Source organism: Haemaphysalis longicornis, unplaced genomic scaffold (genome assembly GCF_048455015.1).
Source record: "Haemaphysalis longicornis isolate Haplotype H1 unplaced genomic scaffold, Haemaphysalis longicornis Haplotype H1 scaffold_3, whole genome shotgun sequence".
NCBI classification, from domain to species: Eukaryota; Metazoa; Arthropoda; class Arachnida; order Ixodida; family Ixodidae; genus Haemaphysalis; species Haemaphysalis longicornis.
This window is the reverse complement of record NW_027526335.1, coordinates 70,762,301-70,782,203: the sequence shown is the minus strand read 5'-3', so window position 1 is coordinate 70,782,203 and position 19,903 is coordinate 70,762,301.

Genomic DNA, 19,903 nt, shown 5'->3' with positions numbered 1-19,903 from the left:
AGCATGGTGCAAATGCTGCAACTCACATACTAATGAAGGTATCGAAGTTAACTGGTATCACTGAAGGAGGTATACACATACGGTGCACTTATGATATTGAGTTGATATCACTCCCGATTAGTAGCCAAGATAGACGAAGGTGGGAGTATTGCAGGTACGACGTAGTGGCAGGTGGCACAAAAGAGGTAGTGGCAGAAGGGCACTACAACGCGCGAGTTCCATAAGCGGCGTAGTGATCTCAAATATAAAGACTATGTTTTTTTCGGGAAGGAGGATACGCACAGAACGAAACCAAAATATTTATAGTGCAGCCGATAGTTCTACCAAAACTTTGACTAAGTTTTGTTAACATTTTAAAATTTGGCCTATATTCATGAGAAAATTGAATCAACGGAAATAGATGCAATAGGAGTCTGAGCGGTTTCCGACGATGCCACGAGGACAACATCTGGCACAGTTAAAAGGCACAGGAAGCGTGAAAACGAGAAGCTAGTTAGTGTGGCGGAAGATGGTGCCCGCGCTTGCACCGTGGTACTAGCTGAGTCCCATACCCTTGCTACCATAACAATTCGCTTACTTTAGTATGAAACAGCGATGTCTCTATCATGGTATTCGTCGATCAATTCTCTTATACAAAATGAATCTTTGCGACTCACAAGATGTTTGATATGTATAGGGCTAGCGGAAGTAAACAGGGGCAGAAAAGAAGAAACACGCTTATTCAAGCAACCGGTGATGGTTGAGCACTATTTCATTAAGGGTGAGGGAGGAGGGGGGTTCTTTGGTGCAGCTCTGGCACGGGTTCCCAGGAGGCGAACAAAAAATGCAGCGATAGACGAACTGTGCTGAGTGTCATAGCAGGACCATTGATATAATACTGGCCATGACATAAAAACAGACAGAAGTGAATGCGCACGAAATACAAAGTTTATATTTCCACTTCAATTGACACGTGGGGGATATTATTCCCTGTTGGCCCCTACGGAATCCAATTCTTTATAGTTCAAGCGAAGTTAAAGGACACTGACGCGTTGCTCCTGGAGACATGCTGTGCCGTACGATCCCGCAGTTTACCTCGTCACTTTAACTGCTGCGCGTCTGCCTGTGGTAACACGCTTTTTTTCGCACCAGCTGTAATCGTCAGTCTCCCGATTTCTCCTCCGAATAAACTTCTTGTTCCGTCAGACGATACTCCTTAAGGACACGTGGTATCTGATAGAGGTGTTTGATTAAAGGCCGTTGCGCCACCTTACCTAGACACGAGACTACTTATATTGCCGCAGAAGTATGCACATTTTCAGCAATGGAACTGTGCAAAGTTGTGAAGCCGACACCGAAAGGGTGGCATTCTTTAACGTTTGGCATTCTTGAACGAGTGTGGCATTCTTTAATGATTCGTAAGGTCGTTGGAAGTATTTAATATATAAGCCCCCCCCCCTTGCCTTCCCCCTCCCCGTGTAAGTCTTTACGTTTCCCTGTAAGACTTTTCCATGTTTCCTCTAAGGCAACATCTATTTTAAAAGGGCTCGGTATGTCATGATTTGTAGGGATGCATGGGATTATAGGACGCTTTACTAAAAGTCAAAAGGGCCTTCATACCTTCGTATTAGAAAGGGTTTTGGCACATGAGAAAAGTGGTATCAGCAATACATGTCTGTAGTTTTGTGAAGCCGACTGTAAAGCGGGGAAGCATACACCGGAGCGGCTTAACAATTTATGCAACAATTCACACTTCGGAGTTTCTGCAAAAAGTCTCCGATGGTTTGGACTTCGCCAAAGATGTTATTGTTGTTTTTGTGAGGGGGGTGGGGCGGGAAGAGGGTAACATAATTAGAAAATACGGGTTTGCCTGGCTGTGTTTCACCACTAGATGCAACATAACATGCCGAAAACACCTGGCCACACGATTCTTCATCCACCGAGCAAGCTGCACGTGCGCTTCAAGTAACGCGCTGCCCCAAGTGGGAGTCAGTGTTCGGCCCATTGCACCTAAACTTACTTATCGCCGTGCACACAGTCGAACGAAGAAAAGAACCCACGTCGTACGCATGGCCATTTCACGCGCGACGCGGAACTTCCCTCTTCCCCTGCCCGGAAATAACCCGAAACATGTTATCCCGAGCGCACCGCTACGCATTCTTAGTGCGCGCTCTCCTAATGCCGCCTGTCTCCTCAAGTGCAAATAACGTAGCCGCATTTTGGACCCTAGGGCCGCGCCCTAACCGGAAATTAAATTTTGAGGTGCGTTATTGGTGCCTGCAGTACGCGGCGAAACTTCCAGAGTTCTGCGCTTTCTCCAAGCAGTCTATCCATGTCCTTTCGCCTTGCTTTTTTCTTCATCTCCCGCTTTCAGGCTGGCAATGCCGACCACATTAGCGGCGGCGAGGGAGGACAAAAACAAAAAGATTTTGCCGCCATGGCCTTTACAACAATGGACAACCCTGCTTGTTTTTCGAATGTCGTATCTGATCTTTAGGTGCCTTTTCTTTACCCTCAAAACAAGAGAGGTGACGATCCATTGCTCTTTGTTGGCTTCCCGATTCTTTACTCACTCATTAGCAATCAGAGGGGCCGAATTAGACTGCTGATGTCCCGTAGCCACCTTTAATGTTTTTGCTTCCATTTAAAGTCTACAGAGATGTAATCGCGAGCAGCAGCGGTTGACAGATCGCATTGCGAAATTGTCTGCGCATTGCGAAATTCAGTCGCTTTTGGCGCTCGTGTAGAATTTTAAATCCTGTTTGGAAAGCTCCGGCGCAGATAATTGCTGGCCAGATCACCTTGTTTCCATGCACGAATTTTCGCACGGCAGCCGGACAGATTAGTCAGTGGTTCAAGTTATTGAGTGATTGTAGGGTTTAACGCACCGACGCAACGCAGGCGATGAGGCGTGCCGTAGTGGAGGGATCCGGATTAATTTTGACCACCTGGGGATCTTTAACGTGCGCCGAAATCTCGTACACACGGGCGTTTTTGCTTTTCGCCTCCATCAGAAAAGCGGCCGCCGCGGCCGGGAATCGAACCCGCGACCTCGTGCTCAGCAGCGCAACGGCTTAGCCACTGAGCCACCGCGGCGGGTGGTTCAAGGTATTGTGCAACGTTCAGTGGGGATGCAATGGTCAAGTAGTAATTTGAATCAAGGCTGCGGGATCGGATGTAATACTTGTGATTAGTAAAAAATGCCATCATTTAGTAAGTACTTAGGTTACTGAAAAATTCGCCGAAGTTATTAAGAGGCTAATTTTTGCTTTACATATAAAAACACCAAAGAAAACTTATGCTGAGAAAAAGAGCGACATTTTAAGGACATTGATGGGGCCAAGAAAACCTTTTTTTTTTTTTACACGGGAAACGTTGTACAAGTATGTGAAGCTGCATTGCAACCGCGGAGTATCCCCGGTTCGACGTGTCAGTACTACCTTCTTACTCGCTTTCTAGACTAGCTGAAACGGCTAAAGGGTGTTAGGACCTCTAATGTATCGATTCTGTCTAACTGTGGTGCCTGTCCTGACTGTGCAAAGTTTTTGTATTGTTATAAGCTTTTGTTTATTTAGATTTCAGCATGATTCGATCTTACGTCGAAAGCGCTTAAATTTTTGTGGTTCGATGTCTACCTACCTTCGCCGAGAGAAAAGAGTAAATAGAATCATACTTGCCCAAGAACATGTGCGATTTATATGCTTCCTTGCCACTACTTACTGCTACACTTGATTCATTTACCAGCTATCAGCCGTAGCTCAAGGTCGCAGCCCGCATTCGATGCAGCGACCAAAATGTCAGCTGACTGCTTATACGGTCTCTTTGCCAAAATTTTCTGGGCCACTCCAAAGATTGCTGGGCCACAACGAATTAACAAAATAGCCTCAACAATCAATTGTCATCAAGCTTTTCTATTACCATAAGAAGTGAAGGTGTTTTATCTAGCTTTCCGGCATAAAACGTTTTAGCCTCGCTCGAGAAGTACGCGGGAACTTTCAACTGTTTGCGGCCTATGTACCTTCGCTACGGTCTAGAAAATTTTCAAAAAATTGTACCTTGAAGAATTTTTAGGCGAAGCTTGTGCAGCTATGGTTTCATGTATTTTTATGACCGCGAACAAAAACTCCCGAGGCTAAACGTGTATTTGATGCGGTAGGCGTTGGAAAACGAACGTGCCGGTGTGTGTGCTTTAGCGCGGTGACCACCAAAGTCGCAGGTCGTTCAGACCTTCATTGGAACCTGAAGCTTAAACGTCTGATCAGTTGGCTATGCATTTTGAGTAGATTAGTTTCCAGTAGGAACCATTTGCAAGATCAGTCGAGTCAAAATAAAAGTGTGCGCATATTTTCCGTATTGATTATCGCCGCCAACGCTCAAGGGCGATTGATTGATTGATTGATTGATTGATTGATTGATTGATTGATTTGATTGATTGATTGATTGATTGATTGATTGATTGATTGATTGATTGATTGATTTGATTGATTGATTGATTGATTGATTGATTGATTGATTGATTGATTGATTGATTGATTGATTGATTGATTGATTGATTGATTGATTGATTGATTGATTGATTGATTGATTGATTGATTGATATTAATGAGGTATCTTGTGGCCCAGGGTGTGTAGGGATAAGATTTGCTCATACATCTAATCGATTTCTGTGTCACCTCTATATCGTGTGCTAAAAAGCTTCGCTGTTTTCCACCTTCACAAACAAAAACGGCTCCTTATATGGGCATTAAGGTGGCCCGCTTTCTGTTGGCGCTCTTTCTTATACCGAGGTAAGCATGTTACCTCACTACCGTAGTATTCGTCGAAGCTTACACTTCGAAGCAACATTTCTATACAGCATACCTTTATCCCTGGTGCGATCGTAGTCAACACCTCGTTGCGTACAATGTGCGCGTTGTCACTGTTACGCAACCGGTCTATTTCTTTTATTGATGCCTACCTACCAACCGTTGTATTTTTGCCGCGAGCTATACCATCTGCTTAGTTTATTTGTGTGTTTCGGTTACTACTGTCTTATTTCAATTCGAAGTGAAGGGCACATTTTCCGCCTCTTTTTTTGTATGCAGCGCAAGCTATCTCATTTGATAGCGGAGTGTTTTGTCCTGTCGTCACTTGGCTAGAATTATCTTTTTTGGTTTCCAATTTTTTCGATGTACTTGGTCTGTTTTAGAAACAATCGCGCAGAAAGCTAAATGCTCGCAGGGCAGACGCCGCAGCAATAGAGTTTTATACTAGAAACTCACGGGCACACTGGCGCTGCAACCGTTCAACCACCATAGAGCTGATTGTGTGGCGTAGACTCGCGATTTGCGAACTTGGCTTAACTTGAGTCTTGACGTGTGTTATGTGTACTTGCCTCCGAATTTTGCTCCATGAGTTTCGGTTTCGGCGTCGAATGCTTCGACGGCTCGTGCCGGGGCAGAATTCCGGGTATCACCCGGTTCAAGTTGCTGCAATGCGAAAATACCGCTCTGCTGGAATTAAATGGACGCAGAAAGCAGCAACATCACGTGTAGCCGCTACTCTAGCTGTAGTCATGTTTACGGCATTTCTCACTACGGACACAAACTCAGAATTCTGCACCAGGTAGACAGAACGAGCACGCTGTTCAATCCTAGTCCCGTTCATGACGGCGCTTGCGGGGACAACTGAGCGTGGTAGCGTCTAAGCGAAAGAAAAATCCTTTACCAGCAATAAGTATATATGTAGAGTGGGTGACGTTTTCTTCACGTAGCAATTAACAATATCGCGGGAGCGTCGACCGGCGCGTGGGTCAGCACCTTATCATGGCAGGAAACAGCGAAACCAGCGAAGGTTGTCGTAGGCCCAGGACGATTCCGCCAATGCAAACATCGTCTGCTAGCCTGTTCACGCAAGCATATTGCGGCCCTTTTCCGCTGGTAATCAGCTGCATGCTATCATTGGCGGGAATAAGGTGCATGCAGAGTCACTATCATCACCCATGACCATACAAACATGTGCATTACTTCGTGCCTAACGCATGATGTTTGAAAATAAAGGTAACAACAATGCTGTAATAACAATCTAGTGAAACGAATACTCTGTACTATTATGCAGTATGGTCTCGTTAAGCGGTACCAGACCGGCAGGGCCAAGCGTACAGGTCCGCGCAGAAGTAAACAGAGCACGGGAGCGGTGGCCGAATTGCATAGCTGCGCCGCGTGGGAGCACCAACGGGAACCAAGGAGCGGCGTTCTGCGGGTACGCTTGCACTGCTCCCGTCACACTATCTGATGTGCGTAATCACCGCTTTGCTGGCGTGTCAGCCCGGGTGCGAGAGTTCTCACAGGGCAGGGCTGGACTATCCTGTGGTTCTGGTTACTTTGCCGGCAGCAGTGACCGAATCCGCCACTTCTGGGTTCGCACAAACTACGCGCGCACGGAAGCGTGACTTGTTGCGCTCAGCAAAGTGCAGTTATGAAAGTCTTGTTTACAAGCGGCATGGTATTGACTGTTTTTCTGTTTTCTAGCTGTGTGCCTATGCGATGCAAGACATTAGAAGTCCTGTGGTGCTTTCTATATTCTTGAAACATATTTTGCTGTCGCCTTATAATGTCTTGCATCGCATAGGCACACAGCTAGAATCCAGAAGAACACGAAATACTATGCCGCCTTTTATAAAGACTCATAATTGCACTTTGCTGAGCCCAGCAATCCCCGTTCCCGAGCGCGCGTAGTTAGTGCGAACCCTGAAGCGGCGGATTCGGTTACGGCTGCCGGCTGCGAGCGGCAGCGTAACTAGCGCCATTGGATTTCCCAGCGCTGCCCTTTGAAAGCTGTTACGCCAGGTCTGAGACGCCAGCAGAGCGGCGGTTAAGCATATCAGATAGGGTGGCGGGTGAAGTGCAAGCGTACCCGCAGAACGCCGATCCTTGGTTCCCGTTGGCGCTCCTACGTGCCGCAGTGATGCAATTCGGCCACCCCTAACGTGCTCCGTTTACTTATGCGTGGACCTGCACATATAAAATGCTAGAATGGCCTTAACTGAGACACAGAAAGAGTTTGTGAGAGTTAAGAATGAATTTATTGTACCAACAGCTACGTGCAGAATTCAGTTCCACTCATCCATAAAAAGCAGTCGGCGCAGTAATGCGTTGTAACACTAATAAAATAAGCACAGCATCGCTAAGTATCAAAAAAGTAAAAGTGCCAACTTGCCTTGACGAATGTTTTAGAATATGTTAAGGCTGGTAAGCAGCAAATATGCGTACTAAGCAGTGATAATGTGTGGTGGAACCTTCAGTCGAATGAGTGTATTTGTAGTTCCATGTATGAGCAACTGTATGAGTTCCATGCATAAGCGACTAATGGACGTAGGGTGCGTTATTCAGAAACCAACAAAATGGTTACTCCAAGTGGGGAACAGTTTTGTATGCTAGGCTACGGTAAAACATTACATATAAAGAACCCTGAATAACTTAGAGCTGTAGATTGAAAGTGTTTCAACCAGCACGTGTCTGCACAATAAAATCAGAGTAAGAATATCTGACCAACGAATAAAACAAGCTTCTCAAAACATAGTACCCTCCGCATGACAATATACAGCCGCAGTGAAAACCAGAGCTTCATTAAAATCTGCATCTTGATAGCATCCAGAAGTAGGTGAGGCAGCCTACTACCCCGTAGATCGGAATCTTTTGAGCTATTGTATTAGTTCAAGGCAAAAGAGGGCATCTTAGCATATTTCAATTCATTAGGTGCTGATATATCATAGGTGCTTAAACAACCCACTTCAGCCGCAGCACAAAGTGCCAGTTTTAAGCGACATTAAAGCCAATCGCCTCTCCCATGCGCTCATGCATATGCTGTTGAAGGAGGCGACGATGTAACGAGTATGATTCGCAAGGCTGCACGATCGAACCAGATTTCAATGGGCAGCGAGGACGCATGAAAGGCCTCTCTTAGCTGGTGGCACAGTGCACATCCCTCCTCACTAAGGTCTCCCATGTGAATACCACTTCGGGAACACAGTGGGCTGAAAGACCACGCAGACTACTTCATTCCTTAAGTTCAATTAGCACATCCACAATGCTTCCAATGGCTGTTCATGCTACTTGTAGTTAACGAGGTTGGTATAAGGTTGGACCCAGGATATCGCAAAGTGAAGCCACTGCTATAAGCCACATTTATACAAACAAACACGCAATGAGTTTTTTTGAACAAGTAAATTTACGGCACCTGTCCCGAGTGGTAACATTCAAGATCCAAAGAACATATTGCAAGGCATTCTCCTCGCCAGATGTTTTTCCTTGTGCGGCTGAATATACAGGAGCTTTTTTTACTATTAACATTTCGTGGGCTGCAATCAACCCCCCCCCCCCTAAGCCATTTTGCTATTTTGGGGGGTTAGAGGGGAGGCGTTATTGTAAAACGCCTAGTGTTTTTAACAGGCTGCTGGCATGCCTGCTTCATCTTGTACTGCGGATCATCCATTCAGTGATCTTGACTTGAAAACCGGTAGCATGCAAGATGCAGCCCCTTATGTACATTTTTGCTCTGCTCCTTGCACTGTTGACTCAGCTTGTACCTGTAGCGAAATGAGTACCACGGGTGTAGGTTTTGCATTGCTTAAAGATGTTTAGGGCAACATTTTTAGGGCAAAAATGTTTTAAAGATGTTTAGGGCAATTCTTTCAACATCGAGCACACTGACATGCTCATCTACACAAAAGGCTTCACCAGCATAAGATATTCAATAATTCTGACCTTGTCATGAAGACCACACAGTTATTATCTGCTGCTTGCTGCCGTGTTTAACTTTTCATTTAAACCGAAGAGATGATACACACACAGTACACACAGACTCGACAATGTTTTCAAAGGGTCGTGTTTTAACAAGATATGACTCTAGCAGCTGGATTATTAAAAGTTTAAATTCCACCACACAAATAAGGGTAAATATTATGAACCCCCTCTGAAATAGCTTGAGAATAATGAGTGGATTAAGGCAGCTTGTGTATCATGGAAACGATTCCACCGAGGCACTGCTTAGCTGCTGCAGTTTGATGAAGCATCGCTTCGTCTGAAATATTTACACTGATACCTTCGAACGTAATTTAAAACTCGTTTCCCTCGCTTCGGAACTCTTGTATGGCTGGCCCTCGCAAGTAACATGAGCCTTCAATAGCACACACGTCCCTGGCTACATGGGGACGCGAAAAGCAAACATTACACACTCCCTGCATGCCCACCTCTCTCCGAAAAAGGCGGCGGTCTTCTGTAAGGTTACCGTGACTGACGGACGAATATCTTTTTGATGTGCGCCCTGATGTGATATCCTGCTTCGCGTGTTTGTTCTCCCTGAATAAACAGAACATTTGTTCATAGAAACGGCTTAACACTGCATCAGGACATAAAAAATACACTAATAGTAAAACACAAAGGAACCCGATGAATCATTCGGTCAATAAAGCATCCTCTAGGCGTTAGCGACAAACAGCGGTGGCACAGACGTTCTACCTGGCCGCCATCGCCTCTTTAATGCGCCAAAGAAACCGATCCGCTATTACGCAGCGTAAACGAAGTGCTTCCACGATTTTTCCAGCATGTCGACCGCATTTCGGGTAAGGCCACATTAGTTAGACTTGTGAGTGGGAATGTAGAACAACCATGATCACTTGCTTGGGGTTTTATGACGCGTCGCTTTCCTAGTTGTAGTCTTCCAGAACAAAATTAAACTCCGCACAGTCCGCCGCAGTGTTTCAGGAGCGCGACATCGCCGACTCGCACGCAAAAAAGAGAAACAAACGCTTCGCCACGGAATTGCCAGCTCCGCTAAACTCAGCTGTCGATGAAGTTTAAAACATCCTACCTTCTAATAAAAAAATTCTTCTAAACCTTAATATAAAAGTACCCTAAAGTACAACCTGTTTGCTCGACTAATAATTGATTCTCTCTTCAATGTTACTTACAGCATTTGTATTTCAAAAAAAGTACTTCAAGTCAAGTCAAGAGAACAGCCGGGTCAAGCCAAGTTCAAAAATCACCTATCCTCCAGTTATGGCCGCCTAGACACAAGCGCCAGTATCTCATCTATGGTATAATTAGTATTGAACTATATGGCCACAGCATTCAATTCGCGGACACTCGCCTGCGCACGCCACTTTGTTGACTGCTCTTCTGCCACTTGTTTTTTTTAGTTCCTAGTGGAGTACAAGTTCGCTCCAGTAAACTTTGTCGTTCGCGTTGCCGTTGGCTACGTATCAATATTCATAGAGTTATGGTCAAGTAACGGCACCATGTTACTGCGTCGATGTAAATACGTCTTTAATCTGCAGAATGGTGCGAGAAGCGCCGCTATGTCAGCCCGTGATGCATTGGGGCTGTGGGTTAAGCGGCCACGTGTCATTTCCAAGACAAATGTTCGCAGTCGTGTGGACTTCTACGACGGCCGCTGAAGGACCACCATTCACCCTGTCTCTCCGACGAAATGGCTGCAGTCCAGAGGGAGCAGTTTGCTGCTAGCGCCTGATACTGACTTACAAGTGTTCCCGCCGAGCATTTTGCGCATCTTTCTCTGGATCCTTGGCGTGCCTTCTGTATTGGAAGTTGTGCGACTACATCCTGCCCATTCGTTTTTTTCTTCATCACTTTTTTATTTTCTGATCGCATGCTTTGCGTGCACGACCGGTGGAAGTGTAGTAAACCCTCTTTATAACAAGTTCACTGGACAGGAAATTGCCACAGTTATAAGCGATATTTTTTTAAAAGTAGGAATGATTCGATGTCTGGGCACTGCAGTGGGAACAATGAAACAGTTCGAACAGAGCGATATTTTAAACAAAGCAAGTTCCGTATAACGAGGTTTACTACAGTATGTACGTACGAGAGCACAAGCCGCAGACAATAATTTTTTGGGAAAAGAAGGGGGCAGAAATCTAGCACCATGGCACACACCTTTAAAAAATTAGTAGTGGGTTAGCTCGGCTATGCCAGGATATACGTAGCGTGAGCTAAGGTTCAGCTGGTTATTCTTAGCATTCTTAGGTTTCCTGGTTGTCTAGGATTAGCTGATTATCATGCTTACCGTTGCTAAAACGATTTCCAAACCAATCCAATCCAATCTAGTCCAATCCAGTCCAAGTCAAGCCAAGCCAAGCCAAGCCTTGTCAATCCAATCCAATCTAATCCAATCCGATCCGATCCGATCCGATCCGATCCAAACCAATCCAATGCTCCTCGGGCTTGCGCAGAACGGCCCTTCACGGCCCACGCGAAACTGCTGAACCTTCGCCAGTGTAGCTTACGCTACAAAAGGAGTTTTGGCCAATAAGGGCGTGAGGATAAAAAAAAGGTCAACTTCTGAACATTTTAAAATAAGGGTGTGAGGTTTCTTAACAACCTAAAAAAAGGCTGTTCGCCGCGCAGCTGCGCGTGACAGCGTGGATCGTCCGAAGCCACGCTTGCATTACAAATCAACTGAGCAAGAAAACCAACGGGATGCCAGGGAAAGCGAACACATAATTACTTAGAAATACATCCGGTCTTGTTGCTTTTATAGCCAGCATAGGAAAGTCCTCTAATACGGTTGGTAGGCTTGTCGCAGACATCAGATATTTCAGCGCTAATTTTGGAATTGTGCAATTTAATATGAGACTTTGCAACAACTTTTTAATCGTTACGTGGTTATTATGTTCAAAAAGTCATGAAATCTGGTTAAATACCAAACAAATTTTCCACACCATTCCAACACCCACCAAGAACGGTGGTCACCAACACCCTTTTTCCCACAAGGGTTTAAAGCTATAAATTTGGCTGTTGGAAAATTAAAAAAAAGGTTGTGTAAAGTCCTCCAACTTTCGAGGTATTTTCTACCCGTTTACACGGCTGGATTTAAATATTTTCAGTGAGTGGGGATGTTTTGTACCTTACAATCTTTAAAACAAAATTGTCACGGGACGTGGGGGACACCCACAAAGAAGAGTGGTCATTATTGCAGCACCCTTTTTCCCACAGGGGTGTAAAGGTACAAATTAGGCCGTTGGAAACAAAGAAAAAGAGTGTGAAAATCCCTGCAACTTTCGAGGTATTTTCTAGTTTACACGACTGGACTTGAACATTTTCTGCAACCGGGGATGTTTTGTACATCACTATGTTTAAAACACTACTGTCACGGGTCATGGTGGACAATCCTCGTGGCGCCATGGCCCAATGTGTTTCCGTGGCGCAACGACGATGACAACAAAGAAGCAGTATGGGGGCGCAGCCAGCCCGGGCTCAGTCATGGCTGCATGTGAATAGTTCGTCGCATTATGTAAATACAGCGTTTCATCGCTACAGGGTTCGGGTCATCTACCGCTACGTTACAATATAACTGACATAATGTATTACCAGCCGAGCTGTTTAAGCCTCAGCTTGGTTCAGTGGCGTCAGGAAAAAGGTACTGAAGATTACTATACTCCCTAAAGCGAAATTTGTGCCCAGCGTGAACTTCTGTCTTCTCGCTCATGGCGAATATCTGCTCCGCCTCAGCAAGTGATCGTGTGATCGGCGAACGCACGCAGGGGGGCGCTACTCTGCCGTCATCCCACAGCGCGTCGTTGCCGCCGAGCATGTTGTTGCAAATAGGGTTTGTACCTCCCGCGCTAACGTCACGTGGTTCAGATGAGCCCCGAACGGAGGAGGAACGTCTGGCAAAGGCGGGAAGGGGATGCAGTGAAAGAGATGACGCCATAGCAGCGCGTACCGCCCTCCCCCTCACACTTTCGCCATACGCTCTGCCAAACATCTCGTGCGGGCTCAGCCTGTTGCCCCCCCCCCCCCCCCCTCACACTTTCGCCACACTTTTCTCTGCCTGTTCCTTTCTGTCTTCGCACGCTCGTTTACACGCCGTCGACGCCACCATCACCGCTGCCTGACCATCGAGCGTGAAAGTGCTGTGCATTAAAACATGAAGAAAAAGAAACCGCGCCACTTGTAAAGGGCTTGTACCCCCAGAGAGGGGTATTATAACAGTGAAGCCGGCTTTCGCGCCTCCTCGAGTGTTAGAACAAGGACCGCATGCGTATGCGCACCTCTTACTGTACCATTTTCAAGGGTATAGTCTTTTTGGGCTACTGAAGCGCAAAAAAATTGGCGCAGCTTGCACCAGTGGTGCAAGGATGGAGAAACAGCGGTACTGGAGATCGGCCTAGCTTCTTCTCCCCTTGGATTCGGAGTCAGTGTAGGGACACACTAAAACACCCTTATAAAATCTGCCTGAACTGAGCCTCACTCCTCAGCACTGAGCCTAGCCTAGCAAGAACATCGCAAAACCTAACAAAACTTAGCAAACCGTAACAAATCCTAGCAAAACTGGCAACACCGGAAGCATCTAGGTCGACCACGAGCTCCCCGGGTTAGTTCTTTTTTCCTACTGAACACCTATTTTACACCCTCTCTCTACATCCTACAGAATCCGGGGGTGTTCCAGTCAGCCAACACCCTTTTTGCCACACGCAAAGGGTGTAAGTCTACAAGTTACGGTGTTGGAAATCAAGAAAATGGGTGTAATATCTTTTCAACACCCTTATTTCACTTATACTGCCCTATTTACGGCAAAAAGGGTGCAAAATAGTTGTTGTAGGATTAGGGGAGTAAGAGAGAAAAGATGAGTACGAGACTAAGAAAGCGAGAAAGATCAAAGAAGTAGCCGCAAAAACGTCCGGACAGATATTTATGGCTGCTTACGTAACCGAATCCGAAAAGATTATATTTTATGTGAAGTTATGTGATTCTTCATGACTAATGGATATCTGTCGGGAACATGGCGTCTTTTCTTGGGACAGTCTTCGTCACCATAAAGATATACTACCGCAATATAAACATCGTCGGGTGACGGTGGTGGCAGCCTGCTTGTGGTGGTTGTAGCTGCAGCGAGTTCCAGCCTATACGCTCGCCATCCGGCACTTCTTTTTTTCCTTGCATCTGCGCACTCCCGTGGGAAACAACATTTCTGGACAGGCGCTGAAGTAGGGCAGCACAGACATACGAATGTTTTCCGTGGGGCGTTTCTTGAGTCCACTCGTTACAATCGACACAATCCTTTTCTCAATGCATCGTTTACTTTTTCTCTTCTTTTATATGACCGAGAGGCTTTGACAATCGTTTTTGTTAGCATTACACGTGTGCGGTTCTTGAGTGAACGTGCTTGGTTACACTCGTAACAAGCGTGCTCAAGTTACTCCTTTGGGCTTCCAGTGGTGCGCTTGCATTCCCTGCTTACCATGGTCGCCATACTTTTTCTTTTGCATCGTTTTTCTTCACTTTTGCCCCAGTAGGCCCTACATATTCACTATCGCGACTTCTGTAATTAGCATGCTCGAATTGCTCGTGTAGGCATCAATGGACATTTCTGGCACGCGTTTCTAAGTCGAAGGCCACAATGCATTCACTTGGCGCCCCTTTGGCTAGCAAGATCCACGGACAGGCCATGGTGCAGGGGATCCATGTTGAACCGTCGCATTCCGTAGAGGCGTTAGTTGATGTATTTTTAGGACCCCCTTTTTGTTACGGCGACGCCGAACACCACATTTTCGCATAGTGGGTATGTAATGCTTTCGCACGAGTGAATGCAAGGGGAAAAGGTATACCGGGAAAGGAGGAAAAAGAATGAAAGTGGAGGAGTAAGGATGAGGAAACATAACATTTGAGGGCGTGAGAAAGGGAGGAGGGTACGAGTCAGACCCGCTGGTGGTTAGGCGAACGGGATGATGGAAATAATAAGAAGGGGAGGAAGAGATGGCAGGATGACAGGTGATGGTGGAGAGGTGGAAGAACAGAAGGAAAGAGAATAAAGGCAGGCAAGGGTATTTGGAGGGAGAACTGAATAGGATTGGACCGCGAGGAGCGAGTGAAGTAAGACATGAAGAGGAAAGGAATACAGGCGACAGAGGATTGATTAAGAAAAGATATTCGGCTGGCGAGATATGAGAAAAGGCCTGTTCAGGAAAACGGTGGGGCACCTTCTGAAGCAAGGTGAAACATGGGAGGGGAGAATTAGAGGGGAGGGGAAGGAAAAAGGGGGGACGTTGGATTATCATCTTCTGGCATCATTTGCGATGAAGCAAGCAGACACGCGAACATTTTTGCTTACCTTCTGTAAAAATTGCCCCCAAACTCCTCGATGTCTAAACGACGCGCCGCTGAGATAAACGCTGTCGCAAGGACGAAATGAAGATTACATGTTCTCTGGCACAAATGTCGCCTGAGAACCTAAGCGGGACTTCGCTGCAACTGGACCACACACAGGTGATCAGTGTTCCCGAATGGAGCTCGGGAGGCCCCGTCATTACCTGGTCCGGTGATATTTCTCTGACAGCCACCGAACCGGCGTTTTGGTGTCGCGTGTTCCAAGTGTGTTTGTGCCCTTCGGCTGTGCGGAAACGGCGCCGCAGTACTAAGTTAGCGGTGGTAGTGTTCGCATTCAATGCACTGCTTGCCTACGGGGAAGGTGCAAGGTCAAGTCTCGCTCCACGTGTACTCAGTTTCGCACGTGTTATGGTCGATTGTTAGTCGTATGCCCCTTCTATATAATTTCTGGATGCCTACCCCTTGGTTATTTCTTTCTTCACTTTGCTTTTCGGTACATTACCGTGCGCTTACACGTGGGCTTACCATGCGCTTACATGCATGCGCGCACGCAAACACACACACGCTCACATTCACAAACTTGGCCACGTGCACACTGCGAGGGGTACTCATCGTCAAAAACAGCTTTTTAAAAAAAAACTATGCCCACGGTTTGCTCTAAACCAGAACCCAAAGATATTCTGAGCTCGTTACCAGCATATGTCAGCTCTAGGTGCTAAGTGTTCATTGGACACAAGGCTTCGTAGCTGAATCAGTTATGATGGGCCCAATGGAGCTGGGAATGTAACTTCGCTTTGATGCGCATATGATTTATTTAGAAAAGAATCCGCTGTTTCCTTCCTAAACAGTGTTGTCTCAGTTCTTTTTCAGCGTTCAAAACTGCTTACCACAATCTTTGCCCCGCTTTCATTAAACACGCCTTTACAGGACAAAAATACGGCCCCATTCACTGTCGAAGCGGAAATGACTCCTCGAGTGGTGTACCGACATAGTTCCTGAGGGTGTCTCGTTACGCTCCACAGACGGGTGTCAAAAAGCGCGAAGCGTAGATGAAAATCCACACGTCGTGCCATTTCGTCGCTCACCGAACCGTCTACGCATGAAAGGCAAAAGAAATGCAAGCAGGGTAACGGCGTACTTCGTTCAGACTGGCATGCCACATCCGCGTTCTGCAACCCGAACGCGCAGATAGAGGCGGTATACATGAGTCTGAACGAATATACAAAAAAATAAACCCGTAGTATAAGTGCTGAGATGGCACCTTGGCATCGAAAGAACGAAAGACAGAATAAGGAGGGTGGCAAGCGACCCTTTCGTCGCAGAATGCATGTTTCGCGGGACGGGAAATACCGCACACTAAGCGAGTTCTCAAGAAAGCCATAGTGCGACATAGTGCTTCCATTAGAATGCCAGCCTTTTTTTCTTCTATTTGTCGGTACAGTACGGCAGCTCATTATCACATTAATGAGTACCATGGCTAAGACAAATTCCTGTTTCCTTTCGTCTAAGTATCATTGCTTCTGGCCCCCAGGAACGCGTTGAGGGGCACCAAACCTGCATTTCAGCGTTTGCTCTTGCTTTTGGCCTTGTCAATGGAAGAATGATTTAATAATTATACCTAAACCGGGCTTTACTAGCAGCCATGAATTGCCTTTGAACGAAAGAGAAACCAATCTGGATCCTCCGCCCTCTATTTCTTGCTACGCCCGTGATTTTTATGCATGTAAATCACTGCTTTGAAACCTTGTGCTCCTAGTTTTGAATAAAATGCTAATGCGATGTTTTTCTTTAGTATGTTGAAGTACGTATGCTGACAGTGAGCATTCGGGGACCAAACAATCTTGTGAAAGAGGGTCAGTAATTATAAGAAATAATAAACTGGGTCATTACGTTGTTACAAATTTAAGCACGGTTTCTGTTTTGTTTTTGTTTTTTCAAGCGAAAATGGTTCCTCCCAGCCGCCCAAAGGACTTCGAGGAATTTCGATTAGTTTAATCGGCATGTTTACGAAAATTATATAATGGTAAATGGGGCAACTTTTGCTTGCAAATCGCCGCGGAAATAGGAACCAAGTAAAAAATAAAAAAAAACCTACTCTTACGTTATTTCCATCGTATGTTCTTCGTTGTTTATCCTGCTTTTTTGACAGCAGTTTCCAAGCAAAACATCTGCGTCGCCGAGCGCAAAGATATCGGCGAATGCTTCTACAAACTTGCACTGTCTATAACGCATTATTCAAGCTAACATAGAATGCAGCTCTTCAAAAATGATCAGGACAATTGTTTGGTGTTTGAAAAAATTGCCTTCCGCGATTTTTAACATATATAAAAGGTAAAAAAAGTCCGTATTCTCAGGTATCAATAAATATTATGGATGACAAAATCCTGCCCTATTTTACTATGCGAAGGCGGATGAACGGCCAAGCTTTTGGAGACGATAGTCTTTCTCTGGCTACCTAAAGTATGTATGTCTTTGTGTCCCCTAATTCAATCCTTCCAGCCGAAAGTTCAACGAATACTTGAATGATACGTTTATATAGACAAAACTTTTCCAATCCCCTTAATCCGGAGACACTCAATACTTTTGAACATTACTCATGAAAAAGACGATATTGGAAACGCTTGAGCAGTGTTATTTTCAATAAATAATGTTACAAGAAGACAACGAGGATGAGAACAACGAAACGTGGTGCTGTGGCCCAACGTCCGAGGAACAAGAAGCTGGGCAGGCGCGCAGCCAGCGCCGATTCTGTCTCATGGCCGACATCATGTAAATACTTAAAATACATCGTTCGCCCATTTCATGGTTTACGTCCTTTCCCTGCCACTACGTAACATTTAGTAGCGGTGCGGGGTAATAACCTTCATTTTGGCCCCCCAGCGTTGCGCCGTATTGGATCCTGAAGTGACCTTATCCAGGCTCTTGGACCCCGTCGGCATGCGCCAGCGCTGGTGAGCCATCACGACATCTGTTCCCCAGCCAACGCCCGCATCCTACGACGAGCCAAAAACACAAAATCACGCATCCATATACACGGCTCTCTGATTTTTGGGATTGAAAATAAATAATATGGGTTGAAAACAATGTTTTGAGCCAAAATTACAACAAGCGCCAACGCCCGTGACCCGTGCCTCGTGGCGGAATTCAAAGAAGTTCTACAGTAACTAGAGATACCTACATCGACCCAACATCCCTCTCACACGACACACTCTTCGAAATCGCCATTTATGCCACAAAAAGCGGCCTAGTACGGGCAATTTAGCAGTGGTCTGCACCACTTCTGAAGAGAACCCTTGAAGCCGGCATCATAAGAACAGTGCTCCGTCCTCCCCATTTCCTCCCCCGCCCCCTCCCACCTGGCCTTTGGCCATCCTTTCTAATAAAGTTTACAACAACAACATTGCAATAAATTACACGCAAGCAGTGTAATACGGCGACATGGAATTGACTGGAGGAAACCTCCAAAGTGTTCATCCTCGGATGAGCGAGGCAGGAGAACAAAAGCGTGGAATGTGCGCGGGGAGTAGAGGATAGAGGCATTTTCTTGGCAGGGAGGGGGGGGGGGGCAGAGAGGTTTGGTGACGTTTGCGGCGAAGTCAGCTGATACGCGGTCAATTTTTGTGCCACACGACATTTCTGCTTTCTCCTCATCGACTGGAACAACTAGCGTCCAAGAGAGCAATTGCATCCTCTTATTATCCCGCTTCTGTTTTCTTCCGTTTGTTCCTCTTCCGTCCGTTAGTATGAGTGTGACGCTTGGCCAGTCCACGTATAAGCAGTTAGCGCGAAACGTGCATCGCACTCCCTTAATTGCTACGTCGCTAACTAGCACGCTTCAATCACTCCTGTAGATTTCAGTACAAGGTTCTAATTAAAGGCCACAACGCCTTTCTGAGAGTGTCGGTGCTTCGAGACAGAAATATGCCCAATTTTTCTGTCGACTTTATTTTTTTTTTGACATAGGACCTTCTCTGGGACATTTAGCTTCCCTCCAGGCATTCTTTCATCTGTTTTTATTCCGTGAGCCGACAGCCATATTAACATCTCTTAGCCACAACGCCAAATTTTCAACATACAAAGTTAACTAGTGCTTTTGAATAAAAAAACAGTGTTATTTGAGCTGAAACCCGCAGTCTTCGAGACATACACATGTACTCCGCAAAGTTTTTCAATTCGTAAGGCCTCTTTTCTAATAAAGTTGACTCCTAAATATCTTCAAGGGGCGCTTGAAAAAACACTGAAAAATCTCACTTTTTTAACAAACCCCTCCCCCCCTTGTTCGCAGCGACTTCCGCTGTTCACCTTTTCCCGCTTGGTTTAACAAAGCCTTCACAAAAACAACTTTAATTGAACTGGGCGTCCACCTCGCCTCTAAATTCACCCTCGCCCTAATGTACAACGATTTTACAAGCTTTTTTTTTGTTTGAAGAAGGCTTGTCAAGAAACATGGAAGGAAGGCAGCAGTGAAAATGTGCACGATATGTTAATGGCAGGAAATTAATTTTACCTTGGGCCCCAAGTAAAATTGCGTGGGACTTGCTCACAAAGTGCTACCTTTTCCACCATGGCATTTTCCTGATATTTATGCAAATTTATTTGTAAATGGCCCACTCACGTCGAGGTAACTTTGCCTCGTCCCACGGGCATTTTCTTTATGGGCGAGAATATAGTAAAAAAAAATATCAATGGTCGTGCCATGAGACTAGTGACGCATCAATCATAATCTAATTGTGGATTTTTTGTTATGATTCGCTAAGGACAAACGGGGCAATCAAATGGTTTTCTAGACCATATTGAAGTCATATAGTTATATTAAG